The following is a 15,347-nucleotide window of genomic DNA, read 5'->3' as shown; positions in this document are numbered from 1 at the left end:
TCTGCCACATGTACAGGACATACAGAGAATAGAAACTACGTTACTCTCAATCCCTAGATAAAAAAGCAAATGAACATTTAAATATAAGAGTGATTAAAAAATGCAGGTAAAATAATTAAAAAGTAAAAATTTAAATAAATAAATACAATACAATTTTACATATAACAAGAAAGCTATACAATATACAATATAATGGGTAAATGACATTGGGTGTAAACCAGGCAGAGTAGTGCAAATAGGCAAATAGTGCAAATGGAGATTTAGTAATGTACGGTAAGAGATAGTGTAACAACAAAGTCTTATGAGGTAATGGCAGTCCAATGCTCCACAAAGTGACTGGTAACTGGTGCAGGCCAGTGAGTGAGTCAGAGTGTGTGTGTGTGTGACAGAGTTCAGTGAGACCATGGAGGAGAAGAGGGGAGAGGGGGCAGAATCGGGAGGGAGTTAAGCTTCCTGACAGCCTGATGGATGAAGCTGTCCTTCAGTCTGCTGGTCCTGGCCTGGAGACTCCGCAGTCTCCTCCCCGACGGCAGCAGCTTGAAGAAGCTTTGCATTGGGTGCGTGGGATCAGCCGCTATGCAAAGGGCTTTTTTAGTGAGACGGGTGCTGTAAATGTCCTGGAGGGAGGGGAGAGAGACACCAATGATCCTCTCTGCAGCTCTCACTATGCGTTGGAGGGTTCTATGACAGGACGCATTGCAGGCTCCAAACCACACAGTGATGCAGCTCGACAGGATGCTCTCGATGGTGCCTCTGTAGAAAGTGTACATGATGGGGGCTGGTGCTCCTGCTCTTCTTAGTTTGCGGAGAAAGAAGAGACGCTGCTGTGATTTCTTGGCCAGTGCTGTGGTGTTGTACGTCCAGGAGAGATCCTCTGTGATGTGCACACCCAAGAACTTGGTGCTGCTCACTCTCTCCACAGACGCTCCGTCAATGGTCAGAGGAGCATGTTGGGTGTGCATTCTCCTGAAGTCCACAACAATCTCCTTCGTCTTCTCCACATTCAGAGAGAGATTGTTGTCAGCACACCACGTGGCCAGGCGTCTCACCTCACTTCTGTAGTCGGTCTCATCCCTGTTGCTAATGAGACCCACCACCGTTGTGTCGTCCGCAAACTTGATGAAGAGGTTGGAGCTGTATGATGGAGTGCAGTCATGGGTCAGCAGAGTGAAGAGGAGGGGGCTCAGCACACATCCCTGCGGGGCCCCCGTGTTTAAAATGATGGTGCTGGATGTATTACTGCCGACCCGTACTGCTTGAGGTCTTCCGGTGAGGAAATCCAACAGCCAGTTGCACAGTGAGGTGTTGAGCCCCAGCTGGACCAGTTTTTGAGTGAGCTGTTGGGGGATTATAGTGTTGAATGCTGAACTGAAATCTATGAACAGCATTCGAACATATGAGTCTTTTTTGTCCAGGTGTGTGAGTGCCGAGTGGAGTGCAGTGGAGATGGCATCATCGGTTGAGCGGTTTGGCCGATACGCAAACTGGAAGGGATCCAGGGAGGGGGGCAGGACAGTCTTGATGTGTTGCATGACTAGTCGTTCGAAGCACTTCATCAGGATGGGAGTAAGTGATCTCTCTTTTCTTTTTTATTGACAATAAAGTTGACTTGACTTGACTTGAATAATAACTGAGAAAAGAGTTCGGGGGTTATTAGAGTTGGTCTCAATAATGCTTGCGAGAAACTTAGATTTTTCGGCTTTTACGATGACTTGATATCTAGATAGGCTCTCTCTCAGCAGCAGGAAAGAGACTTGTAACTTGTCTTTTTTCCACTTTCGTTCGGCCTTCCTGCACTGTCGCCTAGCTGATCGAGTTGAGCCGTTTATCCACGGGTCTGAGTAAGCTGTTGATCGCACTGATTTAAATGGAGCGATCTCATCAAGAATAGTCTCATAAGCCTCAAGAATAGAAAGGCTGGATTGGACTTTGCTAAAAATATCTAAAAAAAATAAAAAAATAAAAAAATCAAACAGCACAGTTCTGGGAAACCATTGTTTGGAAAGATGAAACCAAGATCAACCTCTACCGGAATGATGGAAAGTATGGAGAAGGCGTGGAACTGCTCATGGTCTAAAGCATATCACATCATCTGTAAAACACGGTGGAGGCAGTGTGATGGCTTGGACGTGCACTGTGACACTAGTGTTTATTGATAATGTGATAAAGGACAGAAGCAACCGATGGAAAATGTAAAGTGCAAAGAAGTGGAATATTATTGAATGCCCAATTTAGTCACATGATCTTAATCCAACTGAGCATGCATTTTACTTCTTGAAGACTAAACTTCACACATAAAGACCACAAACAAACAGCAGCTGCGGTGAAGGCCTGGCCGAGTATTAAAAAGGAGGAAACCCAGCATCTGGTGACATCCATGAGCTTAAGATTTGCCAGCAGAAGTTTTCAACCAAGCATTAGAAATGGCCAGTTTATTTTCAGTTATTTAATTTCTTTTTTTTTTCACATGTGAATTTTGTTCCATTCCATTTTCCGATAACTTTGGTGAATGCTGTTTACAGTAAAGTCTGTTGGATTTAAGGCAGTGTTTCCCACTGTAATTGCATTGTATTGTACTGTGGCATGCTTTTATGCATAACAGCAACTGGAAATGTAGAGGGAACGTAGAGAGGTTGTACAATGGTAAATGAATGAATGAATGAACTGTGAAGGATAGAAGTAAAATACTAAATACTACAGCAAGTAACTGGGTAGCTGTGTGGACAGCACTAAAAGAGCAGCACAGAAAATGCTCTGCAGTAGAAATGGTACTAAGAAAAAGCATGAGAAAATACAAAACAGGGACAGATGTAAGCAATCCAATGGGCCAAACATACGTTTATGAAATCTAGGTGTGATGTGCGAGTGAATGTGAGTGCGAATGGTTGTCTATCCCTGTGTGTTGGCCCTGCGACAGACTGGTGACCTCTCCAGCGCCCCCCGCGACCCTGAAAAGAATAAGCGGAAGCGAATGGATGGATGGATGGATGGTTTAATTGTTTTGGGTCCATTTTTCTGTTTCTTTTTCTTTCTGTTGGATTCATCATTTTATTATAACTTATTCTATTTATGACTGATAACTTAGACATCGCCATAAAAATGAATGGGTCCATATATAGTCACACCCATAAGCTAAAGTTGCATGTACAGTTGTGTTGATATGTAGCAAACCTTGATGTTGTTGCAAAATCAGCAAAAAAAAAAGAAAGAAATCCTATTATTTTTTCTTGGTTAGTAAAATAGCTTTAAAACTACAATTATCTGCCCTCTTTTGTGCCTTAAAAAATGTCATATCATTGTTATTATTATTATTCTTTTCTTCCATTTAGAACTTTGTAGTCATGGACTTTTACATCTTCCATCTCAGAAGCAACATTCTAAAAGCAATAATGAGTTCTAAAACTCCTCTCAGGTTGCCGACCCCTGACCTAGGTGCTTATTATGGGTTCATTAAGTTGATTAAGCTCATGGTAAATCAACCTTATGATTAACAAATAACTTAATCAGATACATTAATAAACCAACTGCAGAGTTTGGTGATACTTTTCTTTGGCAATGTTTTGCTTTATAAGTACAGCTATTAAATATTTTGCATTACATATACAATATTACACACATACAGACACACAGACACTTTCATGCTTTTTTATACCAAAGTCGACCCCAGCAACAGCTGATGATTAGTTTTCTAAAATTTTCATTTAGTTAATCATGTTCCATAACGCCACAGTTCCTCAGTCCGCCAAGGCCTGCCATGAGAACACCTGAGCTCATTACTCACCTCACGACTCAACCTGGGGTAAGAACTGCCCAGGGGCTTTTCAGTACATAACACCCTGTTACTATTTTCATCTTCCTTTTACTCAAAAAAAGTACATTCATGTACGGTCAGATTATTGTCACTTCCCTGCTGCAGGCTTCTCTTTTTTAGTTTATTGTGTAGAAACATAATCTGTGTTCACTTCACAAGCTCCAGCGGATTATAACTTAATCTCAGACAGAATACAAATGTACAGCACTGATCATTTAAGGGCACCGAACATTATCTGTTATTGCAGTTAGTTTAGGATCCTGAAAAAAAAAGACCCATCTGTTTTATGAGTGCTACTACGCTTTTCATGTCAAGCGAATATATAATGACACGCACAATTTTGGTCACCCACAGTTTGGTCAAAAGTTCATTGGCTGTGAGTGTATATGTAAAGGCTGACCTGAGCAGCACTGCTCTTTTATTTCCATCTTTTACAGTTTCAAAGTAACAAAGAAGGAAAATTGCTTGAAGCAAATGTTTGGGCACACTGCATGGTCTGTACTTAGTAACCGTCCCCCTCACCCCAGCAAGTATCACAGCTTGTAAACAGTTTTTGTAACAGCCAAGAGTTCTTCTTGTCTGGGGGAATGTTAACCCACTTTTCTTGAAAAATGCTAGTTATGTGAGAATTTTTGGGCCATCTTGCATGCACTGACCTTTAAAGGTCTATTTTCAGATTTTCAAATCTGATGTGTGGTGTATTGCAAATTAGAGGCTTAGAGAGTTTTGGCACCCCTTTTGCAAACATGCTTTTGCTTTTTGCTGCTGAAATATACTATATTTAAATACCTTCCTTTACAGAACTTGTTTGCAAAATGGAACAAGCTTGTTTAGAACTTTACTTGATAGTTCCTAATTTTGTGGCGAGAATGCACAAATCCTTGATATTTTTCCAAATGTGGCTGAGTGATGGACCAGAACACCACCAACCTGGATTCTCATAAGCTCTTTTACAGTTAACTGGAGAAGCAGTTCTCCAGAAAAGATCTCTCTGTCTTCTGAATCGCCAACCTTGACACCTGTGGGTACTGCTCACTGCTATGTCTTCATTACATTATCAGGTGAGGAAAGGGCTGACTAAAAAGGTTTTACTATCATTGTATAGCCTTATGTCTTTTGGAGTCCAATTCTTACTTAACCTATACAACAAAGACATTAGAACAGTGGGGTTGCTGATTTCAGTTATAAGCACTTCAATGGCATGCCATTCTTTATTTCTTTGTTTATTTTCTTTTTAATTTTATAGGACTCTTCATGCACTTTTAATGTTTTATGTTGGCAGCTGAAATTAATGTTATGGACTGTCATCACTGAGTTAGATAAAGGCTTCAAAAAAGATGTCTGAATGTGGTTCAAAGATGGCTGCAGGAGCTGCAAGACAGACTTGTAGAAAGAATTAGTTTGGACTGAGGAGAAACAGAGATGTTCTTTTGGACCAATATTAGAAATTTAGATGATTCATTGTATTATGCACGTTGGAAATAAAGACAGTGATTTACATTGAACAGTCAAATTCTTATTTTTCTATTCCCCTTAAAAAATAAAGTTCCAAGAAGAAAGATGAAGATTTTTGAAAGTTACAAAGAAAGAAGTGAATGTAATGTAATATGAAAACACTGAAATAATTAAAAAGACAATTATTGGTGTGGGTGTCCTACCATCCTTGCTCAAACATATTAGATATATAGTATGATAGATTGATATTTTGGGGGACTCATCACAGGAACCCTCTTTGGTGTCTCCTAATTTCAAAATTACTCATGTACACTCGTCACCACTTTTGTGCATCAATATGATCAACTTCTAAAGACCTCTACAAGTACAAACTAAAATATTGAGGAGCATTATAATTTCCTTAGCCCAGAATTAGAACAGTGCAGTTCATTGAAGCAGTTTGCTGCTCTGAGGGATAATTCATTCCGATTTTGATGCTACTGTAGCAAAAGCATTTTGACTGGTGTACATTGGCTATCAGGGATAATGGTAATAGTTAAAGCGGCACTAATGGTTTTGTCCACCTAGGTGCTTATTATGGGTTCATTAAGTTGATTAAGCTCATGGTAAATCAACCTTATGATTAACAAATAACTTAATCAGATACATTAATAAACCAACTGCAGAGTTTGGTGATACTTTTCTTTGGCAATGTTTTGCTTTATAAGTACAGCTATTAAATATTTTGCATTACATATACAATATTACACACATACAGACACACAGACACTTTCATGCTTTTTTATACCAAAGTCGACCCCAGCAACAGCTGATGATTAGTTTTCTGTCAAAGCATTGCTGATCTTGAAATTTTAGGTATTCACACTGACTGTGATAACCTGGTATGCCTCTTGAAATCCTTACATTCTGTGCTTTAATAATGTGTTACACATCTTTGCTTTCACCTCCCACAGTTCTCAAGTGACCACTGGGAGCCCTTACCACTGTCACTCACCTCGGGTGTAAAGGGAGGGCAAACAAGGCTGCCCAGTCGTTGGCCAAGTATTTATCTCAGAGCTATGTCAGATTACACTCAAGTAAATCTGCTTGTCACTGGCTGCACAGAACTATTAAAAGCACACGCATGTTTAGGATGATAAGGGCACGGCAATGACTTGCATTAGCTAGTGGAGAACATTTTGCTTAGTGATAAAATTAGAGCTTGTCATCTCCTGTGGGCTAAATCTGAAAATGATGAGATGTGACTAGACTGAATGAGTTTTTTTTTCTTCTGTTTTTTTCACCACTGTGTCTTTTTTCTCACAGTAGGCTAGTCTAGTGTTTTGTGTTTTGTCTTGCTTTACCTGGGTTCATTGGCCTAAGTGTCAAAACGCTTTGTTCGGTTAACTGCTCACTACTGCAGGCTGTAAGCGTGTCTCTTTTTCTCAGCCCGCCTTCAGTCATTTTTGTAATCAGTTTGTTACAGAGACTTATTTTGAATTGCAGAAAATCTGATTCACTCCTAGGCCTCATATTGTGTCTACTAAAAGCATTTCATTTCAGCAGGATTTAAAACTGTGTTTCATACAAATGTAACAAGAATACGCTGACTTCCATGCACTTGTGGTGACAATGCTAATTTTAAAAAATATGTGATTTTCTTCAATCTTATAAAAAAAGATTACAGTACAACAGAACTGTTAACATGTTCTGCAAAATGCATTATGGTGATTGTACTTTATTTGTAGAGGCAATGTCAGACAATCATACAATAACATAAAACTAATGTGTTAAGTCAAATAATCTTTTATGGGAAATGTAATGCCAAGGGATTAGGCCTTTTTTTTCTTCTTTTTTTGTGACAACTGGCAGCTGGGACAGGCACAGAACATGAGGACAGAGAGCAAAGAGAATGAAACGTGACAGAATTCCCTCACTGGAATTGAACTGGGTACATTGCATAATGCTCACCTTAAATCACTGGTGCACAGGGACACAATTCTGGCATATGCTCTATCGACACAACAGTGTTGTACAAATACGAATACATTGATTACTGTGTAATAACATCTTCCCAAAAAACTTCTTCATCCTCATACACTTGAAAATAATCCAATAAAAATACCTAAGAGCAGGCATTTGTGGAAGCCAACATGTTGCCCCGCCCATCTTGAATACAGTGACTGCAATACAGTAATGGGCACTGGAACTCTGTCTAATCACATTGTATCCAAATAACAACAGACTGGACACATACTGTAAGTAGTTCTTATAGGCATTTGTGTGGCATGAAGGCAAATTTTAATTCATGCCTGCACTTTCTGACTCAGGATATGAAGGCTCATACCTATGATGAATTGGAACCTCTTCTCAAATGATGAAACAAAGAAGCAAAAACGTGAAGCCAGAGGATCTACATAAAGCATTATCCTCTTCCTTCTCATCTGAAACTTCATATCCTGAACTGAATTCAGGACTCTAACACATAAAAACATGCATAAACGTACTCATTTATTATTACTGTCAAAATTAGGTATTGTCAGCAGATTAGACATGTGACCCACCTGTCACTGAACAGCTGACAAGGACAAAAAACACAAAACAAAACAGAACAACAACAGCAACTGGTTATAAGCTAACGTGTTAGCTAATTTTAGCCAGTGTGCTAAAAATTAGTTTTTCCCTCTGATAAACAGTTTCATTACATTTTCACATAGTATGTAAATTATTAGTTAAGTGTTCCTTCAAGAACATTAACAACAAAGTTTCACTAACTAAGGGTAACAGAATCTCCTTCCCCACCCAACATATTGACACTGCAAACATACTGATACATTGCAAACATAGTGGCCTACACCCACTACAGAAAAACTGGAGGCAGAGTTGATTGTCCTATACCGGCCGCAAGGATAATGCACTTTAGTTAGGAGCAATAAGCTAACAGAATTCAGTTGACTGCAATTTGCAATACACTGACATCTTTTGGTGAGATTTTACACAGTGTACCTTTACTACTATTACTACTGCCCAAAAAACACTCACGGTAGCATCGTTAAAACTGACTAATCTAAACTTTACTAGTGCTGTCAGCGTTAATCTCGTTAAAATAACGTTAAATTGTTTGCCCCATTCCCAACAAACTGCATGTGTTTGCACATTTTTCAGTGACATTTTGCACATTTTTTGATTGAAATGACTAAATGCATTTCTACTGGGGGTTAATGTTCTTTTTTTTTTTTTTTTACTTTGCCCATCCAGAGTCTAGAACCATCACTGACAGGATGTGAAGCCTCCCTTCCAATGTAGAGATCCTACTATTAAAAAAGATTATCAGTATGACTCTCAGAAAATAGGGTTTCCTTGTCAAGTACAAGTAAAAATGGCTAAAGGTTCACAGAGGAAAGTGATAGAAATTTAAAAAAAAAAAGTCATTCCATATTTTAGGGGGAATTGACCCTTTGTTAATAAAATCAACGGCTGAAAAAAGGTAATAAGGATTAAAAGGAGTTTAGGAAGGTTCGGGATGCAACCTCACCCTCAGATGTGTAGACTTCAAAACCCTTCTCCGTTATTGATAGCAGTGCTGAGTGACATTTACTGGACTGAAAAGCCCTCAGAGCTACCAGAATCAAGGGAGGGAAAGTGGGAGGGTGTGAACTGATTTTCAGGAGTGCTTACAGGAAACGGAATTGAAAGGATGTGAAAATAAGAAAACACTTAGGAAGACATTTAGACTGGCAGTGTACACAAACACTCCTTAAAATTAGCTGTATGACACTGATGTTCATAACTTCAATTACTCTCCCATGATACTTTCATTAGTGTTTCCAATATTAGCCCCAAAGACGTCATATCACTTAGACAACAGTGTTTTCCCTGATTTACTAGTAAGCCTCCATTCAAAGCTACACATAATAATCCGTGCTGTGAACCATCAAGAATAACAAAGACCTACATAATGCCTGGAGCTCGGTGTCTACAACAGAATTACATAACACTCTGTCACCCAATAAATTAATATGGATCCTTTACCTTGAGTCCGGTGTGAGAGAGCAGCTGGACTCTTTCTCCCCCTCTTTTTTTATCACTGCCTATCCCCAACGTGCCTTTTGGCTGAACGCAGCCTCCGTCTAGCCAATGCTGTTGTGTATTTGTTTGAAACTGTACTGCTCAGCACTGAAGATATCTAGTGTTTCTGATGCCAGTGAGTGGGAGCTACATGCGGCATGCTCATTGGTGTGAAATTGTGAGGTGGGGGGGAGAGAGCAGCTGAGATGGATGGAGGCAGAGAGTGGGGCTGGAAACAGAGAGAGAGTCGTAGGGGAGGAGAGCTTTGTTTTCATGGGGAAATCTCCAAGGACAGCCCAGAGCACATCTGTGGAGAGGAGAGGTGCTGTTCGGTGATGTCAGTGAGGTTGCGTTTGAAAAGATGGGAACGTAGCACAGGAATACAGCTGTGCGTGGCTACTGATGCCTAAGGTTGACTACCCAAAATTCTCAAGAGGAAACTAAAACTATTTGTTTGAAATTAACACTCTAAGAACTGTTGAAATTGGTTTGATTGTGAGATATTTTAGGACATTAGGGCGATAGCAACAGAATTATCATTCAATCATTTAATTTTTTTTTTTTTTTGTAATTTTCTTACAGTTTTCTATCACTTTTTCTGGCCAGGAAACTGCATATGAAATTCAACCATTTTAATCTAGCGTTTAATACTTGACTAAGCCTCTGTGATTAATAAAGCATTTTGATGCTGATTTACATGATCAGCATAAAAGACAATCACTTTAATGTCCGTCCTCTGAATCACTAGATGCTGTGCATCCGAACGAACTAAAATAAATAAATAAAGATTACGTAACCCAAAACCTAGTGTACACTCAGGAAAACTGGAACAATGATGATAACATGATTTGGTAGTCAACGAAAGCCCAGTTATCTATGCGTATGTGCAATTTTGGATAAAACATAAAGACAATGTGTGGAAGAAGTGGGATTGCACCTTCATTTGTTTGTAAGCCAAAAGCATATGGAAAACGGCACATGACAAGCTTAGGGCACATAGATGCGAGTGAAAGTGAAAATTATTTGTCTTACTGCAACGTGAAGAGAAAGATAAGATCTGCAAGGAACTGAGAGTGTGAAGAAGGCAGTCTGGCTGAGAACCAATAATTCTTGCTGCTGAATAGGCAACTAAGTGTTATATAAAATCACACACATGCACGCATATGCACATGGACGCACACACACACAAAGCAGTTAAACAGCACTGCCTACGTGCACATGCTCTGAGTTTCCTCCCGTCTCGTTTTCTCCAGCTTTGGATGTGCACTCACACATGGGTAAACGGTGTTACAGTGGTAAAGTGTAAAAAGATTTAGCAGCTTGAGTAATTTACACCACTATTCTTTTGAGAAAGTAAATCTACAAGCCAGTTAAAAACATTTTGCACTGGAGGTTTCAGGCAACGTTATGCAGTTTGACAAGTACTTTGTGTGAAGCATACTGATGCACTAACCCCCTCCAAGAGAGTGAAGTTAAATTGCTTGCTTTCTTGCTGTGTTGGCATCAGTTAAAGAAGATTAATTCCAACTGAAACTGCTTTTTCGCTTCAGAGCAAAGTGAATCTCGTACACTACATATTAAGAATTAAGGTGTACAAAGGAAGTTTAAAATTGTTGTAGAAGTAGTGCATAATCATGCTGGGAGTGTGGCTGCTTTGAGGTGTACAGGTGTAGTGATGCACAAAGCTCTATCTGATAGCTGGCTGCCAGAACTAGATTTTTTAATGGTGTTTTTGCCTTTTTAGATAGTTTTTCATGGAGTCATTTGACAGATAACATAATATGCCTTGCTGTGTGATTTATTAGGGACATGTGAGATTCAGTTTCGGTGAGTGAAACTGTGGCATTTTAAGACTTTAGGCTAAAAAAGCTAGCTAGCCTCAGCTGTTAACTTAGCAGTCTTGTCCAAATATTGTAACTCCTCCAAAAAAACAACATGGTGGCAGCCATAAAAGAGCGTGTAACACAAGCGACCTACAGAAATACAAGTTAAAACTGACTTTTACAGGGTTTATAAGGGTACATGTGTTTGGATGGCTAATAAAAAAAAGTTCCCTATGCTTTGCCCTAGGTCCGAACCTTTCTTCAGTTCCCAAACTCGAACAACTCTTGGATCATTGAGAGTTAAAAATAGTCAAAATTCCTTCATGTTCAGTAAAATGATTAACGTGGCTGCTTTGCAATAAAGGTTAACATTCAGACATGCATGAGAAAGAGGTTTTACAAAGTCTAGCAAAAGTTGAAGTCAGCAGGAAGTTAGCCCGCTACGTGTCATCTAAAGACGAAATACCATGTTTTGACTGAGGAATTTCTAAAAAAGTAAAATGTGCAGCTTCGCTATCACTTTCAACATCAGTGTGGTCAGAAAATTAAACAGCAGAAATGTTTGCAGGGTTACTAATGTTGGGTAGCTGGTACACAATGGTGTGCTACCTAGTAGTTAGCTACACAGTTATGGTTTGGATAATATTATAACAGAATAATATTATTAACAGAATGAAAATAGAAGATGAATGCTAACTTTTTTTATCCTCAATAAAAGTTTATTTGAGGTCAGTCGAAAGGCAAGACGCAATCACACAGCACAGAAACAGCTTTAGTGAAGGTTACAAATGATCTTCTTATGGCCTCTGACAGTGGACTCATCTCTGTGCTTGTCCTGCTAGACCTTAGTGCAGCATTCGATACTGTCGACCATAATATCCTATTAGAGCGATTAGAACATGCTGTAGGTATTACAGGTACTGCACTGCAGTGGTTTGTATCATATCTATCTAATAGACTCCAGTTTGTGCATGTAAATGGAGAGTCCTCTTCACACACTGAGGTTAATTATGGAGTTCCACAGGGTTCAGTGCTAGGACCAATTCTGTTTACATTATACATGCTTCCCTTAGGCAGATCATTAGAAGACATAGCATACATTTTCACTGCTATGCAGATGACACCCAGCTCTATCTGTCCATGAAGCCAGATAACACACACCAATTAGTTAAACTGCAGGAATGTCTTAAAGACATAAAGACCTGGATGGCCGCTAACTTTCTGCTTCTTAATTCAGATAAAACTGAGGTTATTGTACTCGGCCCTGAAAAGCCTAGAAATATGGTATCTAACCAGATTCTTACTCTGGATGGCATTACCTTGGCCTCCAGTAACGCTGTGAGGAACCTTGGAGTCATTTTTGACCAGGACATGTCCTTCAATGCACATATTAAACAAATATGTAAGACTGCGTTCTTCCATTTGCGCAACATCTCTAAAATTAGAAATATCCTGTCTCAGAGTGACGCTGAAAAACTAGTTCATGCATTTATTACTTCCAGGCTGGACTACTGTAATTCATTATTATCAGGATGTCCAAAAAACTCACTGAAAAGCCTTCAGCTAATCCAAAATGCTGCAGCAAGAGTCCTGACAGGGACTAGAAAGAGAGAGCATATTTCTCCTGTTTTGGCTTCCCTTCATTGGCTTCCTGTTAAATCCAGAATTGAATTCAAAATCCTGCTCCTCACATACAAGGTCTTAAATAATCAGGCCCCATCTTATCTTAATGACCTTGTAGTACCATATCACCCTATTAGAGCACTTCGCTCTCGCTCTGCAGGCCTACTTGTTGTTCCTAGAGTATTTAAAAGTAGAATGGGAGGGAGAGCCTTCAGTTTTCAGGCCCCTCTTCTGTGGAACCAGCTTCCAGTTTGGATTCAGGAGACAGACACTATCTCTACTTTTAAGATTAGGCTTAAAACTTTCCTTTTTGCTAAAGCATATAGTTAGGGCTGGACCAGGTGACCCTGAATCCTCCCTTAGTTATGCTGCAATAGACGTAGGCTGCCGGGGATTCCCATGATGCATTGAGTTTTTCCTTTCCAGTCACCTTTCTCACTCACTATGTTTAACAGACCTCTCTGCATTGAATCATATCTGTTATTAACCTCTGTCTCTCTTCCACAGCATGTCTTTTATCCTGTCTTCCTTCTCTCACCCCAACCGGTCGCAGCAGATGGCCGCCCCTCCCTGAGCCTGGTTCTGCCGGAGGTTTCTTCCTGTTAAAAGGGAGTTTTTCCTTCCCACTGTTGCCAAAGTGCTTGCTCATAGGGGGTCATACGATTGTTGGGTTTTTCTCTGTATCTATGAAGCGCCTTGAGGCGACTTATGTTGTGATTTGGCGCTATATAAATAAAATTGAATTTAATCCTATCAGGGCAGGGAAAAAGAGGCTGAAAACAGCCAAACTTCAGTCAAGAGAGCACGTTCGATGATTCATCCACAACACAAAGTTAGTCATTATGTTACTGCGTGGTTTGGATTACTCCCTATGAAAAAATTTGGTGCCTCAGCTTCAGGTACCCATTCAATTCTTAGTTAACGTCAGAGTGATTCTTTTCTGAATCATTTTAATGTTTGGTGTCTGGCATATTGTGAGCCCATGGGCTGTAGTTACATAATATGGTTTTAAAAATTTAGCTTATAAATGCAATGCACATGAATGATGCTAACAAATAGTCAGAAAGACTGACAGTCACCATTGAATATTTTTACTGGCTTGTTTATACATATAAAAAACAGACAGCCTTAAAGAAGGAGTTTGGACCCAGAATGAGGGTCGATAAGTCATATGATCAGTCATATGTCAGATTTCTAATCACAGATATACTGATAAAGCAGATGGTACTTATAAAAACATTTGTAAAATTCAAAGTCACTTAGAAAGCCATGAATTGCTTTACCCTTTGCTGTAAACCTGTTGTACTCCTTTATGAATAAGCGAAACAAAGTGGCACATAGTAGAACACTGTCTTGTCAAAAACTTGAGAGAATGTCAAATACTTCTAGCCCTTCACTAATATTACTGAAAAATCTAAGTATATAATACCAGTGGGGCTGGATAAATCACTTAAAGGACATAGTAAATACAAAGAAAAGATTAAACACATGGCTACACTTTTTATGGGCAAAAGGCAGTTTGTTAAAAAGAAAAAAAAATCCCTTTGGTGCATTTCAAAAGAAGAGTAAAAACACTAGCAAGAAAGTAAAAATGCAAATAAGCAGTGATTCCTTGTTAAGTCTCCTTTTCAACTTGAACTTGATGAACAGGACAAATTTACCTTGTGAGTCACCAATTATGTATTGTGATAAAAGGGAGTACAAAAAGCACACATCTTTGTCTATGCGCCCAAAACAGGAAATTGTGCTCACACACAATGGTTTACACAATCCTTTTTTTCCCTCTGTGTGCTAATGTCATCTAGCAATTACACACATTACACAGAGCAGAGAATAATTTGAGCAATTCAAAGACCTTTTCATTTAGAAGAAGGCTGGCCACATAGAGAGGGTGTATAAAGAATGTTCACCCACACACATAGTTGGCCAGGTGCGACTTTCATGATGCTGTTTACATCACAGGTTTCCCAGTCGCCTTTGTCTCTTACTGTATCTCTGGGTGACTCATCGGAAATCCTCTCCTGGAAGTAAAAATCTTTACCTCATCAAGTGATTTATGTTTCACTTTGCCTGACACGCACACACCCCCAGCTCTGTCTGACATTTTACACAACTCAGATGTCAGTGATTGAGATTTGAAGGATGAACATAACAAAAGAACTAAAGTATGATCTTATATGATCTTATATGATCATTATTATTTGTTGGGATATCTTAGTCTAAACCTTCAGCTTTCTTGATGTTGGCTAACAGAACTCTTTTTCAAGGAGAGCAATCCTTGCAATTACATTCTTGAGCTTATGTCCAATTATCTGGATGAGTAGTGTTGTATAGGTGTATGCCAATTCATGGGTTTCCAATATGCATTTATGTCTTTTTATAGTACTTACATTTCATTTCTAATCCTGAAGTCTGCAGCTATAACTGCCATTGCTGATGCATCTCTACCTTGCACTCCTTTCTTGTGTGGGGCCACCTGAGAAGTGTATAAATTCTGTGATTCCCAGTTGTGGCACCAGAGGCTAAGAGAGAAAAACGCTGAGCACCAAAGACCCAGCATGTACTGCGAGAGGGAAAGGGCACACAAA

At 39.4% G+C, this 15,347-nt stretch overlaps 1 protein-coding gene across 2 annotated transcripts in view; it reads right to left on the bottom strand.

Annotated features, from left to right (window-relative positions):
• rgs8 (regulator of G protein signaling 8) overlaps positions 1-9,546 on the bottom strand; it is a 39,101-nt gene extending 29,555 nt beyond the window's left edge. Inside the window, exon 1 of one of the 2 annotated variants that reach the window (XM_042223010.1) lies at positions 9,278-9,546. The gene's annotated coding sequence lies outside the window, so the exon portion shown is untranslated. The remainder of the gene's footprint in view (positions 1-9,277) is intronic. The other variant, XM_042223009.1, reaches the window with a different exon arrangement.
• Between the last annotated feature and the right edge of the window lie 5,801 nt (positions 9,547-15,347).

This window comes from Haplochromis burtoni, unplaced genomic scaffold (genome assembly GCF_018398535.1).
Source record: "Haplochromis burtoni strain Fernald_Lab_line unplaced genomic scaffold, NCSU_Asbu1 Contig_99, whole genome shotgun sequence".
NCBI lineage: Eukaryota > Metazoa > Chordata > Actinopteri > Cichliformes > Cichlidae > Haplochromis > Haplochromis burtoni.
Note: the sequence above shows the minus strand (reverse complement) of the source record. Positions and strands in the feature narration are given on the sequence as shown.